General features: G+C 40.7%; 1 long non-coding RNA gene across 1 annotated transcript; it reads right to left on the bottom strand.

Annotated features, from left to right (window-relative positions):
- Positions 1–5,010: 5,010 nt before the first annotated feature.
- On the bottom strand, positions 5,011–9,772 carry LOC101861180. Its single transcript, XR_221258.3, has 2 exons — positions 9,608–9,772; positions 5,011–8,199 (listed from the first exon to the last, which is right to left on the bottom strand). It is a non-coding gene; the product is annotated as an uncharacterized LOC101861180 (long non-coding RNA).
- Positions 9,773–16,169: the final 6,397 nt, after the last annotated feature.

Below are 16,169 nucleotides of genomic sequence, written 5' to 3'. Positions count from 1 at the left end.
GCCGTAGATGTCTGACTGGCTCGTGTGAGACTTAACCACGCCACACCACGCCACGCCACGCATTGCCACGCCACGCATTGCCACGCCACGCATTGCCACGTCACGTGACTCTACAAAGATAGGCCCACGACGTTCTATAAAACAATCTCCCAACCTGAATGGCTCACATATAAAAAGTTACGGGCATATACATACAGTCAAAACTGTCTAAGACGGCCACCCGTTGCCGAGGAGAAAAAAGTAATTGGCTTAATTAGACAGACGGACGTTTTACATAGTGTCTTTATTATGTGGAAAAAACCGAAAAGGGGGAGATGGAAAGTGGTTGTTTGGACAGGTGATTGTCTTACACAGGTAGCGGTTAGACCAGGTTTGACGGTGTACTGAGTTTTGTTCGTTTAAGGACAGGGAAACACGTCGACACAATAGCTGTCATCTCGTTTTGTTTGTTTTAATAAGAGTTTACGACACTTGCAATACAATAAGGTCATATAAGTGCTGAAGATTAGAGATGTTACAAGAGAGTAACAAAAGGAGGAGGGATAAGGATGATAGATGTTCGATAGGAAAGAAGGAACAGACCACATCAGAGCACCCGCCAACTACCCTCATCTTGTGTGGGAATACCGGAGAGGAAAAGGGAAAAACAGTAGGGCCTGCAAGTGTACCTTTAGTTTTAGTAGCGGTTTTACAGCGTTCGCAAAAGAATAAGGTCATTTGAGCCCCAGAAGATTAGAGGTGTTACAAAAGAGTAAGGGAGATAAGGACGATAGATGTTTGATAGGAAAGAAGGAGCAAACCACACCAGAGCACCCGCCAACCACCCACAGTGGTACCCTTAACAATCCACGGTATCGTGTCTGACTCTGAGTTTGAGTAAACAGAAGCACATCGACACATCAACAGTATATAGCGCAAGAAAGAAGTAAGATAGACGGACAGAAACAACAGAGGGAAAGGCAAGTTGTAGAACCTACCAGTGGCACCTTCCAACGACCCGAAAGTCTGAGTTTGATCGGTCCAACGCAGCAAGTTTCAAAGAAAAACAAAGGGGGGGGGGGAGAAGAGGGTGGTAATCTCGCAGTCTACTTTCTACTGACAAAGTCAGTAAGTGTGAGAGGAATCGTCCTCACAAGACGCTGTCTATTCTAAGGATGTGTCCACACTAGACATTTCCGGGTGTCTTTTTCTTAGGACGTGTCCATACTGACCACTGCCAGGCGTATTCTCTAAGAATGTGGCCACACTAGACACTACCAGACGGTGTGCTAGGCGAGTGTGTGAGTCAGCTATATCTATTATAAAGGTGTTTTGTGACGTCATAAGATTGGGGGAACACGTCTGTTTGTGTGAGTGAAGATGCACACATCGACAAAATAACGGTCGCTTCGTGCAGGGGAAAATGTAAAACAAGGAGATGGAGAGGAACAAGAGCAGGAAAGAGAAGAAGCTGGGCCTGTAAGTGGCGTCCTTCAACTCCAACCATCCGCGAGAACCCGCCATTTCCGTCAACAAACCTGGACGTTTTAGAAGAAGAGTGGACAATTATGTAGACAGGGAGTAGGTGTCCAATTCCTTAGAGACTCCAGACACAATTACTTGTCTACAAGCCTCGGACTGACGTGACACGCTTCACAAGTTTGACAAGTTTGACACGTTTCACAAGTTTGACACGATTTTCAAGGTTGACAAGTTTGACACGTTTCACAAGTTTGACACGTTTCACAAGTTTGACACGATTTTCAAGGTTGACAAGTTTGACACGTTTCACAAGTTTGACACGATTCTCAAAGTTGACAAGTTTGACACGTTTCACAAGTTTGACAGGTGTAACAAGTTTGACGCTGTGACCACATTGTGATTTGAGTTTATGATACATGTATCATGAGTATTAATTTATGTGTGTGTGAGTGTGTGTGTGTGTGTGTGTGTGTTTGTGAGTGTGTGTGTGTGTGTGTGTGTGTGTGTGTGTGTGAGTGTGTGTGTATGTGTGAGTGTGTGTGTATGTGGGTGCGAGTGTGAAAGAGAGGGAGGGGGGACAGACAGACAGACAGACAGACAGACAGACAGACAGACAGACAGACAGACAGACCGTATTTTCTTTTCCGTTGAGTGGTCTATCCAGTTGTGAATAAAACAAGCGGAATTGGTCAAAGACTGAGACATGTACATTGCACATTCTAATGTATATGGTCACAACCATTACACAACTGGCTGAATCATTAATTTTACTGGTGTCTAGTCATTGATATGCCTGAGAAAATGCCGGTAACTAGATTCGTACTCTCAACTTAGCAGGCTAGTGTTTCGTGTTATAAACATCCAGTTATTGAGACATTTTTTCCCTTCAGCTCGTCAAAAGATTGAGTTCGGAAAGCGGTGCTGTTTTAAGTTTTCACAAAACATCAAACTAGACAAGAGGACAATTCTTGTTCTGACAGTGAGGAGTCTGTAGTGTAGTAAGGTTTGTGTTCCTGACGCAGCTATACACAGTATGCCATACAGTCATGACTACATGCGGTGAGCAGCAGGTTATATTTATACCAGAGCATCTCATCTTTGCTTCAACTTCACATTCCACGTGCCACGTACATCATTCGTATCATGTAACAATGTAGATAGTTTGTACATTTGTGAGGCAGCGTGGTGGAATCAGGCTCTCGTCAAAATAATCAAAGTGAAGAAACTTGCATTTTTCCGCAGGTTTGTGAATTTTTATCAAATTTTTGTTTTTAGGCTCAACACCTTTCATGCCCATTAAAGAACTCATTTCTGTACAGATTTTTCTTAAAAACGTTGATTAAACTCACAAAAAATGTAAATTTTCAGTTTCCACGGACTATTAAGCTAAGGAAATAACCAATCTTTGGCGCCCATTTTCTCACTAATTTTACCTCTGAAAACAGGTGGTCCCCGCCTCTTTCATTCGCAAATATCTCGACTTGTACTCAAGATAAATGGATACTTTTTCCATTGAAATAAAGGCAAATGAACAAGCTTTAAGATGACACCAATAACTCAACATGCCCAAAAATTGACGAGAGCCTGATTCCACCTCGGTGCCTCACATTTAGTAAGTTTTGTGACGCAAAACAAATTGTCTTTATTATTATAAGTGCCGAAGACTAGAGGTGTTACTTGGGAATATTACGAAACCAAGAAAAGAAAGGGGACAGATAATGGCAATAGATCTTTGATGATAGGAATGAAGTAGTAACCCACACCAGAACACCCGCCAATCAGCCACTAAGAATGTATTGAATAACGGACTCTCAACATACGTAAAAAATGTAGGGTACATTCAAGAAAAAAAAAGCTCTACTCTCTGTCTTCGTTTGAGTAAGAGTTTTACGGCACTTACAACACAAAAAGAAAAAATGTGTAGGTCGTATAAGAGCCAAAGATTAGAGGTTTTACTTGAGAATAACAAACTACAAAGAAAATACAGGAATTAATCCATTTCGTCCCAACGTCGTTCACATACCGGGACAGAAAGCTAAGCTACATCTGTCAGTATTGAACACTATATTACTTTGACATTTACCACATTTTTTCAGAAAGGGTTGGAAAATGGTTTAAACTCTTTTTGCACCCCAGTATAATAATAGACCACATGGTACACACACACATGCACACATACACACACGCCAACACACGCAGTTTAATGTTCTGTGCATGTACATTGTGTTGATTGAAAGTATATTGATTATAAAATATAATCTTTTAGTATTATTAGAACAAATCGACAAGTGATTTTTTCTTTCTGTCAGTTTTAAATGACAATAGTATATATATCTATATTCATATATTTATATCACTGTATCATGACAATGTACACAACATTGGTGATAACCGGAGTATTTATGAGGCGTGATTGGTGTTATGGCGGGAGTTAGTGCTTATAAACTCGTTATATTTATTTTGTCAGTCCTGACTGCGTGTAGAAACGTGTTTTACCATGCTCTAAACCTGATTTCTGACGTTTCTCATCAGAGACAGAAATTTTGAATATAATAAAATTCCTCCCCCCCCCCTCTCTCTCTCTCTCTCTCTCTCTCTCTCTCTCCCTTTCTCTCTCTCTCTCTTTCTCTCTCCTCCCCCCCCCTCTCTCTCTCTCTCTCTCTCTCTCTCTCTCTCCCTCCCTCCCTCCATTTATGCATAAACCTTTTTTTTTCTTTTCTTTTTTTTTTTTTTTGGGGGGGGGGGGTCTCGTTCCCCAAAACTGGAAGAAGAGGAGGTGGTGAAGAGGGGGGGGGGGGGAGAATTATCAGAAGAAGAATAAGAGAAAAATGGACATGCCAACACAACTAATATCATTATAATATATATATATCATTCTATATAACTATCATTATATACATTGCATTTACTTAAATTGTATTATTCATCTCCATTTCTTTAATATCATTATAATATATATATATCATTCTATATAACTATCATTATATACATTGCATTTACTTAAATTGTATTATTCATCTCCATTTCTTTAAGTTAATTTCCATGTGAGTTTGGTGTTTGTTTTTGTTTTGTTTTTCTTTAGCCTTAGATTGGGTCTCAATCTAAAACCTTTACCGATAAGTTGAAGTTGAAGACATCCAATTTAGAACTTTCCCCTCGAGGGCTAGCTAGTGACGTGGCCTAGAACTGAACCCAAGTCGGGCTATAATAATACAGACGAATTCAAATATATGGATATTGTCGGCTCGCTGTTAAAATGTTAAAATGTACTACGCCTAAAGTCTTGATTTTTTTTTTAAAGTTTCACCGCCGGTTGTAAACTCTATGTGCTCAAGAAATATTTAGTCTAAATTATTTTTGTTTAATGTTGGAAAAAAAGCCAGAAAAAAAGTACATAGAAGGCCCTACTGTAGGTACAATTGTGAAAAGAATGATGAAACAGTTTTTGTTTTCTCTCATTTCTCCCGTGAAATGTCCCTTCCGGTGCTCGATGCACTAAATGACATCTTGCCGAAGACATACATGTAATGTATCAACAAAGGCCTTCTGCGTTTGTTTTCTTTTTTATTGCTCCTTGTTTTTTCGACTCGCATGTAAAAGGGAAAAAACGTGCGATAATTTTCTCAAAAACAAGCTATGTGCATTGTTATTGTTATAAGAAAAGCTTACGCGGACTGTGCAATATTCAGTTTTATTCTATAATTACTTTACTTTACATATCATGAAAAATGCCTCGCTTTACTATCATAATGAATGTTCTTGTCGTCGGTATAATTTTCTAAACATGATAAGTCCTGAATTTCTCGTGGTTTTCTTTGCGTTTTACGTCACAACCCGGGATGCCCCGTTGCGTGCTGTGATGATCACGTAAATTTGACCAATAGAGATGTTACTTTTATTAATTAATTAAGTCATCAGACCTAAGGCTGACAATTCAATCCTCCAGTCTTTGATCAAACGACAAACGTTGGATGTAAAACATCTGAGTGAAGTGAAAGTAGATTTTGTTGGACGGCAAAAAAAAGTGTTTCGGACTTACGTGTTTAGACAATTACACCGGCGTCTTTTTATTGTGATTGAAGAAACGTGATGGTGCATAAATTGCATAATGTTGAAGTGTATGGAGTATTGTGCACATCTTCGAAACTGTCATTTAGAGCAAGAATCTGCGTTATTGACAAATTCAACCTGCAGTGAATTCCTTTAGGTAAAGGTACAAGCCAGGCTATATGTAGGCTACAAAACAAAACCTAGCCTACTTGGTTCAAGCCATTCAAGGACAATAGCGGCTATCCTTTGGAAGTGAGTTCTTTACTTTTTCAAGTGAAATATTAGTTAAATCTATTGTTTTCACTTCTGGGTAGGAGCCATAACAGGCCTAGGGGCCTACAATAATGTGACTTTGAGTAAAGAAAAGCACAACAAAACAAGGGACAGAAAAGAAATCAACAACTGACGCCTTCTCTTTCAACCCTCCCGCTGATCATCACATTTCTCACTGCCATGGTGGGTAAACTAAGTGTAAAGATCTGTAAGTATTACAAGAAAGGTAACTAAATAAATAACTTAATTTTTGTGATCTGTTATCCAGATACTGTGCTTAAACTTGTGATTTAAAACTGATTCAGATCTGTGCCTCTGTGACAATTCAATAAAAGTATTTATCATAACATGATTTGAATGACAATGTGTTAACTCATAATGACATGACATATCATTATAATGAAGGGCTTTGTCTCAGAGTAAAATACAAATTAACGTCCAAAATGTAAAAACACAGATAAAGTGACTATTCAATTCACTAAATCTGTTGAAGAAAAAAAACGGAATCAAAACGGAATAAAATCAATGGTTACAGCACATTTTGCGACCAAATATTTTATTTAAAGCAGTATAAAAATAAAGTTAAAGACCCTGACTGTATTCAACATGAAAAAAAGCGAAATTTCATATATATACTGGAGACAGCCCATTTTGATACAAAGCTCTTCATATCATTGGCCAGCTGTTATAAATTACTAAACCCAAAACTGTGAAGAAAAAAAATTATTGCTGTTTTTTTTATATCTGTGGTACCAGTAGGGCCTATGTGTTCCCGAAATATTTTTTCGAAATTCCAATTCTAAGTCTTTTTGAAAATTCAACCAACAAAAAAATACATAAAGGTAGGCTACACATGTTCAAAGAATGAAACATGTTTTTCTCTCTCCAGCAATTTTTTTTCTGGGTTTAGTTCATAATAACAGTTTGTCAATAATATGTATCTTGTTCTGTTACAAAGGCCACAACAAGGGTACCGGTACATGATATATAATTATATCATGATGATTTCCACAAGTCCCGCATGTGTGGGGAGAGTGCAAAGATCATGCCATTAAACAGTTAACTCTACAAGATACTTATTCATAATCTTTTTGTTTTATTTCTTAATAATTTATATTTTTGTGTCGGTTTCCACTATGTGATTGTATGCGTTTGGGTGCACTGTTCTGCTTGTTACTGTTCTTTTGGTTGCTACTGTTTTTGTTGTTTTCTAAATTAATTTAAAAACTACCCAATTACTTTGTTTCATGCAGCTTTGCAATGGATAAAATCAAAAGAAAAATATGCATAACTAATTTTACGTTTATTATTAGCAAAACTCAATTCAAACTGCAGATGAAAATGGCAAAAATTGCTAAAAACATGTTGCAACACAAAATAGGCACCTTGACCATGACATTGTCAAAATGGGACATGGTACAGCTAAAAGACACCAAGCACACATTTATGGTATGACCCCAAGTAAATTAAACCACTGAAACAAAGATTTTAAATTATTGATATATCATACTATGATTTTTTAAAATCATTTCAATCAGAGTTATAATGCTGTTTTCAAGTGGGCACAGCAAAAGTAGGCCCACTCTGGCATTAGTAGTGCTTAACCACTTTACATGCATGATTTAAAAAATTTGCCCATTATTTTTGACAAGTCATGGCACAACTGGGAAAATTAGACCAAAAATGCAGGTCCAAGAAAATAACCAAAATGAGTTAGAAACTGAGGTGTAAACATTTGTTCACATACCCTGAAAGCCCTCAGAAGCATACGAATCATCTGTAGGATGTTTCTCAGCTGCCTCAATCCTTTCACCCTTGCTCTGTGACAGTTGCTTTTCAACAGAAGTCAATCTCAGAAGTTTTCACATTATATGCTTACAGTCCAAAGCTTTTGATTCTCGAAAACAATGTTAATTGTCCTCCGCAATCCAGTCCAAAGTCTTCAAAAAGCGTGTTCCTTCCGAATTTCCTTTCTTAAAAACTATTGTAGTTGCATGCACAGCAACCTGCTACCTATATCTCCCAACAAGGTGGTTTTTAGGGCACCTGTCATATAAGGGGGAATTTAAATACTTGATTTGCATTATGGAAGCTAGAGCGCAAACACTTTTGGAAAAGTTGATGCCTTGCTAGAAGAGTGCACACAGCTTCAACGGCATCCATCACGGGTCTGTGCAGTTTGTTCTTCCCTCTGTTAAATCAATCTCCTCTTCAGTGTGTTCCTCGATCTTGATGTGTATTCCTCATCTGTAGATCCATTTGTCCATCCCACCTTTCATGATTCTGATGACTGCATTCATTCTTGCTTCCAGTGTTTCACTTTCCTTGTTTCAAAACTTTTTTCCAGACGTTTCGTTTTTTCATCTTGTTCCATCCATGCAAAGCAAACTGTAGATTCTGTGTCATGGAACTCACCTGAAACATTGACAAAAACAAAGACAGGCCCATTAACACAACACAATGTTCATATAGTGTTTGGTGCAATTCAGTTTGCTTTATATATTCCCCTGGCTTCTTCTAATACTTTAACTTTTAAAATACTCGAAGCCGCACACTGCATCGTGCCTTTTTTTCCTGCTCAGAGCCCCACACAGTGGCACTGAAATCCTAGATAGATCTAGGCCTACAGTAAAATGTGAGGATATAGTTCTTCATAAAATTCTTAATTTTTGGGTTCTCCAATTTCTGTTACACCTTTGTCGAGCGTCTAGAACAGTGTTATCTCATTATATTGCATCAATGATGTCAATGCGCAGTGTGTGACTTGTTTTTAGTGGGGATATTACTAAAAATATGTAGGCATATATTATACAATTCAGATAAATGGTTAATATTACTTAGTTTTAAGGTCTTTTTACCTCAGATTTGCAGTGGCCTTCATGATTGTAGATAAGACCATGAAATTTATGACATCTTGAAAATTTTTGTGTAGAAGAGATTGCATTTTGCCATTAAATTTTATAAAACTTTTACGTAGAAAATATTTGGGCTTGATAAGTATGATTACAGGGAGGAGTTTTGCAGAGGGCCGGCACTTACCGTAACAAGGTCCACTGAGAAAACTATTCAACATTTAGGGTTAGGGTTAGGGTGTGTTGTTGGTCGGCCAGCCCTCTGCAGAACTCCTTCCTGATTACATAACAATTAACATCTATAAAGATGTATATATATATATATAGGCCTATATATACAGTCGAACCTGCCCTGACGGCCACCTCTATAAAACAGCCACCTGTAAAAACGGCAACTTTCCATTTCCCCCCTTGCATTTTTTTCTGTATAATTTAACTGTGTAAAACAGGCACCTGTCCAAGGCGGCCGCAGCCACCATATTTTAACACACAACCGCTATCACACCAAGCAATAACACCTGTCTTAGACGGCCACCTTTGTGACTCCACTTTTTGTCATAAATTGTGCATTGGCCCCTGGCGTTGTGGGCGAGCCATCATAGTTCAATCACCTGTCATTGTTGTTTGGTAGTCCCTCCAACTGATCATGTTGCGTAGGCCCCTCCCACTGTTGACCATCAATAGGTAACAAATTTTTAGCTGCTGGTGAGGTAAGTGTGTAATCCCCTCATGACCCATAAGCCCCCGCCCAGAACTCATACACAAATCGTAAGTGAGATGAGTAGGCAAGAATCAAAGTCCCCTAGCCCTAGCCCTAGGAGTCTGGGCTCCTACAGGACTCCAGTCCACAATATCCAATCTCTAATTATCCAGATCTAATTAATGTATAATCTCGCGACTTCTCGGTGCAACTCCTACTCACTGATCTAAAATCTATCGAATCCTCAATATCACTTTGGAGAAATACTCACTCATGAGATCGGATCCATGGGGGCATTCCTCTTCTAATTCAGGTCCTACGGGAGTCGCAGGAGTGGTCGTGGAAGTCTGGAAGCACTGCCGCTGCACGTTGGCAAAAATGGGAAAACACTCCATTATTCTATGTAAGAGACGAACTTGCGTTTTCATAGCTTGCCTTCTCGAAATACCTTTTCTTGGAGCGACAGGGTCGTTTCCTTTTTGCGGTAACATCTAATCACAACGTTTCTCTGAAGTGAGTGTCGTCTGCTGAGTTCAGGAAATTGTAAACAAAGGGTTATGTTTGTAAGCTGTTGTGTGATTGGCTAAAATTATCGGACTTTTGGGGGATATCCTTACATTAGACAATCAGAAATAGTTTCATATATCTACAAACGAGGACAAGCAGTGTGGTGCAGCACTTGTCGAAACATACCAAAATCCATTTATCTTTTGGAAATTAGTTCGACAAACGTCAACTTGACGGTCAAGACATAGCTTTTAAGAATTTTTGAAAATTAAAGATATTCAATTAGGTAAAATAGACTTATTTATGCAATAACAAATGTCTAAAATAAAATTATACTGACGAAACTCGAGTTGTATTTTAGCCTGAGCTATTTTGGGAAAGCTAGGTATTTAGTATAAATATGGATTTCTTTTATTGCACCAACTTCATGAAGGGAGGTAGTACGGGTTTACTAAAAGGCAATTGTAATTTATGGGTTTATTTCCCTTTGAAGAGCATTCAAAACAAATTCTGCGTCCGCACAAATAGGACATTATGTACATGATGTAGTACAAGGGGGGGGGGGGTGCTTAAGAAAAAAACGGAACATGACATTCACATAGTACAGACGTTTAAGTGCAGGGAAAGTATAGTAAGACAAACAGTATCAATAGAGAGGGAGAGTGAAAATGAAAGACCAATCACTCACGAGTGACAACCTCCAACCACCCACCCATGAAAGTACTGTCTACGCAAATACAATGTAGGATATTTTACCCCCAGAAGCAGGCGAGAGTAACTGAGACTATATCTATAAAGTAGATGGGTCAGGCTACACAAGCCACTTCTACTGACCTGGGTAGCATGAAACTATAGACCAGCTTGTTTACTTTTAAAGTTAAAACAAGATGAAATGAAATCGCTCCGTTCAATCTTCTCAGATCTTTGCATACGGGTCTAAAAGTTAGATGACAAAAGAATCCATAAACCCATTCACAGAGATCGCTGAAAACTAAGGTTCCGACACGTTTTCTTTTTTTTTTTTTAAGCCTAACGGAGATTTTTTAAAATAATAATAATAATAATAATAATAATAATAATAATAGGGGATTTACAGCATACACTTAAAAAGTTGAACATGTTTGTCTCACCACCACAGGGTGAGTAATTTTCGAGACTCACATGGACAACATGGAGACAGCATGGAGACAGCATGGGGATAGAATACAAGCTTATAAATCATGTACTGAGATAGGGGGGCAGGGTGGTGTCGCTGTCTCCAAATGAGCAATTTGTGGGCAAGGTTACTGTAAGTCTTTTTTTCTTTTACGTGATCTTGTGTATGCATCCAAAGAGCGGTTTTAATATAGCCTTGGGTCCAAAGAGAAAATCTTTTTTTATTACTGGTTCAAGATTTTTTTGATTTTTTTTTTTTGGTTGCCGGCCTGCAGAAGAGCCATGCAATGTCTCGTGGGCATAGGTAAATTCCTTTAATTGAGCTAGAATGTTTTGAAGGCGGTCAGGCGAAAGTGAACAAGCTGTACCATCCATGTCATTTCTTCTCACACTCTGAGGGTTTGCTTTTAGTGTATTTTTTCTTCAAACTTAAGTACCGATGTCTTTAATGAGTTTGTAGTCAAACGTTTCGTGTCTGTGGTAAAAACATCCTACTACATGTACTACATAAAGTAAGCAATGCTGTGTTGAGAAGAAAGTACACAGGAGTCATGTGGACACAAAGATAGGCCGTCGAGTTATAGACAACAAGTTGACAGACCAGACACAAACGGTTAAGAACTAAGACAGTAAGAGTAAGAGGTCAGTTTTCTACAATCCAATAATGCTGGGTTTGTCAGTCATCCGCTGACTGATGAATGTTTTATGGCCACATCAACAATTTAAATAATTTAAGACTAAGAGGTACTGTTGGTTGTTTCCATCCTGCAAACCAGGGCCGACCCTAGCCCAGTGGGATACAGTAACCCAGCACAGAGATAGTTTCTGTACAAAAAGCTTCCAAACACCGGGATCAACCTCGTCTCTTGTAAGGAACCTTACCACTATACCAGCCAATGGGAGTCCTATCAAGTGTGAAATTCTGCCGCTTGAACGGACAAGTTATTACCAGGTTGGAGTGTGGCCAATTGTCATAAGAGTGATTTGAGAGAGGAAAGAAAAGCACTCCCCCCACACAATACTTATTTAGTGCAAGGAAAAGTGAGACAGAACCAACAGAGGGACAGTTAAGAAGTAGGACCTACCAGTGGCATCCCACTCACACATACCAAAGCATGCATTAACAAACACCCACTACTACTACACATACACAATATCAATGGGGCAAAACACAAAAAGGAAATCACTCAACATAATATAAAAATGTTAATAGCATACTTTTAATGTGCATTGCATTGAAATCCCAACATTTTTGTTAAATGATAATCATAGAATTATAATTGAGCAAGCATGAGTCCTAGCCGAGAGCTCACACAGACATCTCCCACACCGCTGTACACAACACACATTTGCAGGCACACACACACGCACACACACAAACACAAAATGCCCAGAAAACAGCACCGCAGACACAACACACAGGTCTTCATCCCTCTCCGTCTTTGTCCGCCCCTCCCCCCTCTTTTTTTTTTCTAAAGTAAAAACTAGAGCAACTGGTTTTTCTTCTCCACCAAAGCCCGATGACCCCCCCCCCCCCCCCCTCGTGCCTGTCACGTCCGTCCACTTCCAGTTGTCCTCTCCGCTATTCAACTTCAACCATCCGCACACAGCTGTTGCCTCACTGTCCCGTCATTCATTATGCCTTGAAAAAGAGGCAGTGGGAGAAGACTGATTTATCTATACCGTCTCTGAGAAGACACTATAAATAGAACTGTCCTGACGGTAGTCATAACCACTGCGATGAATCAACTTCACAACTGCTGCAAGTGTACGGATGGATAGGTTTAACGCTCTTTCCAACACTAATAGGTTCATAAGGAGGTAAGGACCTCAGAATTTAACATCCGTCTCTGATAGGACCGAGCCAAATGGGTTGGGAGCCTTGAAAACTTCACAAAAACTACCAAAGTTAAAAAATGCCCAGTATGGGATCCGAACCAGGGCCATGCACTCCCTAGTTCAGCATGATACCAACTAAACTCAGCGCAAACTGTCAAGAAAAAACATAAGTCTTAGTCAAACTGAAGCAACCGTGACAGAGAGAAGTGACCTTGACCCAGGTCATGAGATGGTCGAGTATTGACCCCAGCGCATACAGTGCCACAAGTCACAGTAGCTGGTGTGTGTCTGTTCAGGCAGCCCGACCCCAGGCAAGGGGGAAGAGACACAGACAACATCACACAGACACACACACGGACACACCCAGACAATCCAAATCACACAGACAATCCATCAAACAACTCTCCCACGCAGGAATCCTACTCACACAGTTTCTGCACACTGTACAAGTACAAGGGCAAACAGCCATCTACACATAACCTTGGACACTGCCTGTGTTAATCTATCCATCTCTCCCTCCCTCTATCTCACATGCGCTAATCTATCCATCTCTCCCTCCCTCTATCTCACACACACCGTGAAGACAGAGCCAATGGAGCTGTGGGCCTGCACCGTGCAGGAACCCACCTGCACACATCTCAAAACATTTGCAAGAAAGTGAGAAGTGTAACAGGTTGTCAGGTGGTTTTTTTCAGAACAATGGGTGGGAAAAAACTCAAAAGAAAACAAAACCCACTCCCATGACAAAGTCACTTCCTTCTAACTCGTAACAAAAAAAAATTAAAATTAATTGAACATTTTTATTTGTGAACGTTTTCAATACATTACTATGCCAATGAACATAATATGGTGAAAGGAAAACCACAAGACAACACTACAGAAATAAGGGAGTGTGAGAGAGCAACACACACACACACACACACACACACACACAAATTTCAGTTCACTTTTGTGCCCAGCCGTCTTCTAGCGTCTAAATGTAGATGGTTTTTATGACCCTGTCAACACAATTTAGATCCATTCGGAGGTGGGCTTTTAACTTTGGCTGTTACTGTTACGGCCAACCTGGGCTGAGAGGGATACTGTATCCCTCACCCAAGCAAAAAGACCGAGATACTCGATAAATTATATCACTCGGGAACTGGGCTCGGGCCTACTGTGTACGTAAGTAAAGTGCCTAACTGCTACACCACAGACCCCTCTGTATCCCGCTCTGCCCAGATTTGCTGTGACAAGTAAGTACGTGTGTGTGTGCCCCAGGGGCCACAAGTCCACCTGCCCACACAGCACAGCTCCCTGCCACAAGCACGGCCACACTTCTCCCCTCTGTCTACTCAGGGCTCACCTCCACAAACGGTCAACCCCTCCCATAAATTACTACAGTCCAACCCGCTCCAGCAGCCTCCTGTTCAAGACAATCACCAGTACAAACAAGCACTTCTCACTACCCCCTTGCGTTTTTTAAAAAATGTACCGTAATGACACTACAGAAATTCCAACAAAGTCTAAGACCCAGTAGGGCCAGCGCTTTCCCCCTCACCCACCCACCCACCTGTAGGAAAGACACCACAAGTCTCGCCTTCTCCCTTTCTTTGTCTTTCAATCCCTCCCTCTGCCTACATAGGGAACAACACCACCACTTCACTCTCAAATGTCCTCCAGGCACAAAGTAACCAAAAGACCATGAGCAAGACAAGAGAAGAAATAAAACACAAGCTGTGAGACACACTAGTCATGGACACGGTGAGTGGCTCAACTCTGTACGCGCGCGCGCGCGTGTGTGTATGTGTGCGCGTGCGTGCGTGTCAAGACTACTTAACACCTGTCTTCGACACAAAATGAAGACGACAAAAGATTCACAAGCTATATGAACAAGGCAACTCAACAGGCCAATGACGGAACCGCTACCACGTACACTACAACTACACACACATCGTCACTCAACCGGGGAATACTACACTTACTTCCTACAATACTGGCCACTGGCAAGCTAACCACCTCACTTGATCTAGTCTACCACAATACAGCACGCACACACAGACACGCACACAGACACAGCTTCAACATAAAAGATGTAGCCGACAGGCTCCCACTGATCAATCAGAACCGAGAGGCCGTCATTCTAAGCAGCTTCTGAATATCACGCTAGCACTTTATCCCTTCCCAGGGAGCCCTCCAAATGGACAAACAAACAGCGACACACAAGTGGACTCATGATCTATTCATAAATATTAAGTGCAGGAGTGTCTACACAATTCTGTAAGTTGAATGCAACTCAAAATAATGATGCCATGATACAAAATACACAAAATAATGCTTGATATTGAGTGATTGCTTGGTCAGTTTTCTTCATAGAATGATGCATAGTGAAATAACCAATCACAAAATTAACTTTGACAAAAGGGGTTGAAAGAAAACCACTAGGGTGAGGGACACACAAACAAACACACACAAGAAGACAAAGCTAGAGAGCGGACGGGCCACACAATGAGGTCTAGTAATGCCCTCACTACTTTGTCTCTATCACTCTCCTCCTCCTCCAGCCCCCCCCCCAACTGCCGGTCAGACAGGGAGGAAGAATCTTCTCTAATACTGTAGTTGTGATGACACACTCAGACAGCACAACCACACCCGCCCTAGCCCCACACACATCCCACACACATGCACACTTGGGGACAAAACTGAATACACCTACAAAATCTCTGACTCTGTCTTCATCTTAATTCTTTCTAAAAAAACCAAAAACAACCAAAGTGCTTCATTCGTTCTTGTCATTGCAGCAAAGCGGCACTAAACAAAAAACAAATCAAGGCGCTTTGAGACGTGCATTTCTACAAGACTAGCAGTTGAAGAGCCAAACCAAAGATCCAAGCATGCAAAGTGGACTGACTCATAGTGCCCAGCTGGGCGAGGCAGCCCAGACATCTCTCTCCCCACCGTCTATGTCCGACCGCCGGCTCATCACCCTCTCCTCCACAGCCTCCGCCACAGATGGGCCCACTCCCACAAAGCCTAGCTTCCAGAAGAAACCATCACCACACCGCCATTATTTTATCAACCATCACTCCCTTTCAGATTTCACCTCCACAGTCCATGACTCTCTAGTCTCTAGTCCTGAAATTCAAAACCCCAGCTTTACAATATGACCCAAAAAAAAAGAAGGAAAAAAACCCAAAAAGAAAACACAGTTTTTTGAAATATAGGAGAGAGCCCATTTGTGGCGGATACTGTTACGAGTTTCCCATCCCATTGTCACATGTAAGCCAAAGACAAAAGCCTGACTTTCCTGGCAGGAAGGAACGGCCTGTGCGTGCCCCCCCCCCCCCCCCCCG

Source organism: Aplysia californica, unplaced genomic scaffold (genome assembly GCF_000002075.1).
Source record: "Aplysia californica isolate F4 #8 unplaced genomic scaffold, AplCal3.0 scaffold01584, whole genome shotgun sequence".
Lineage (NCBI taxonomy): Eukaryota > Metazoa > Mollusca > Gastropoda > Aplysiida > Aplysiidae > Aplysia > Aplysia californica.
The sequence above is the reverse complement of the archived record's forward strand: the minus strand, read 5'-3'. Positions and strand labels throughout refer to the sequence as shown.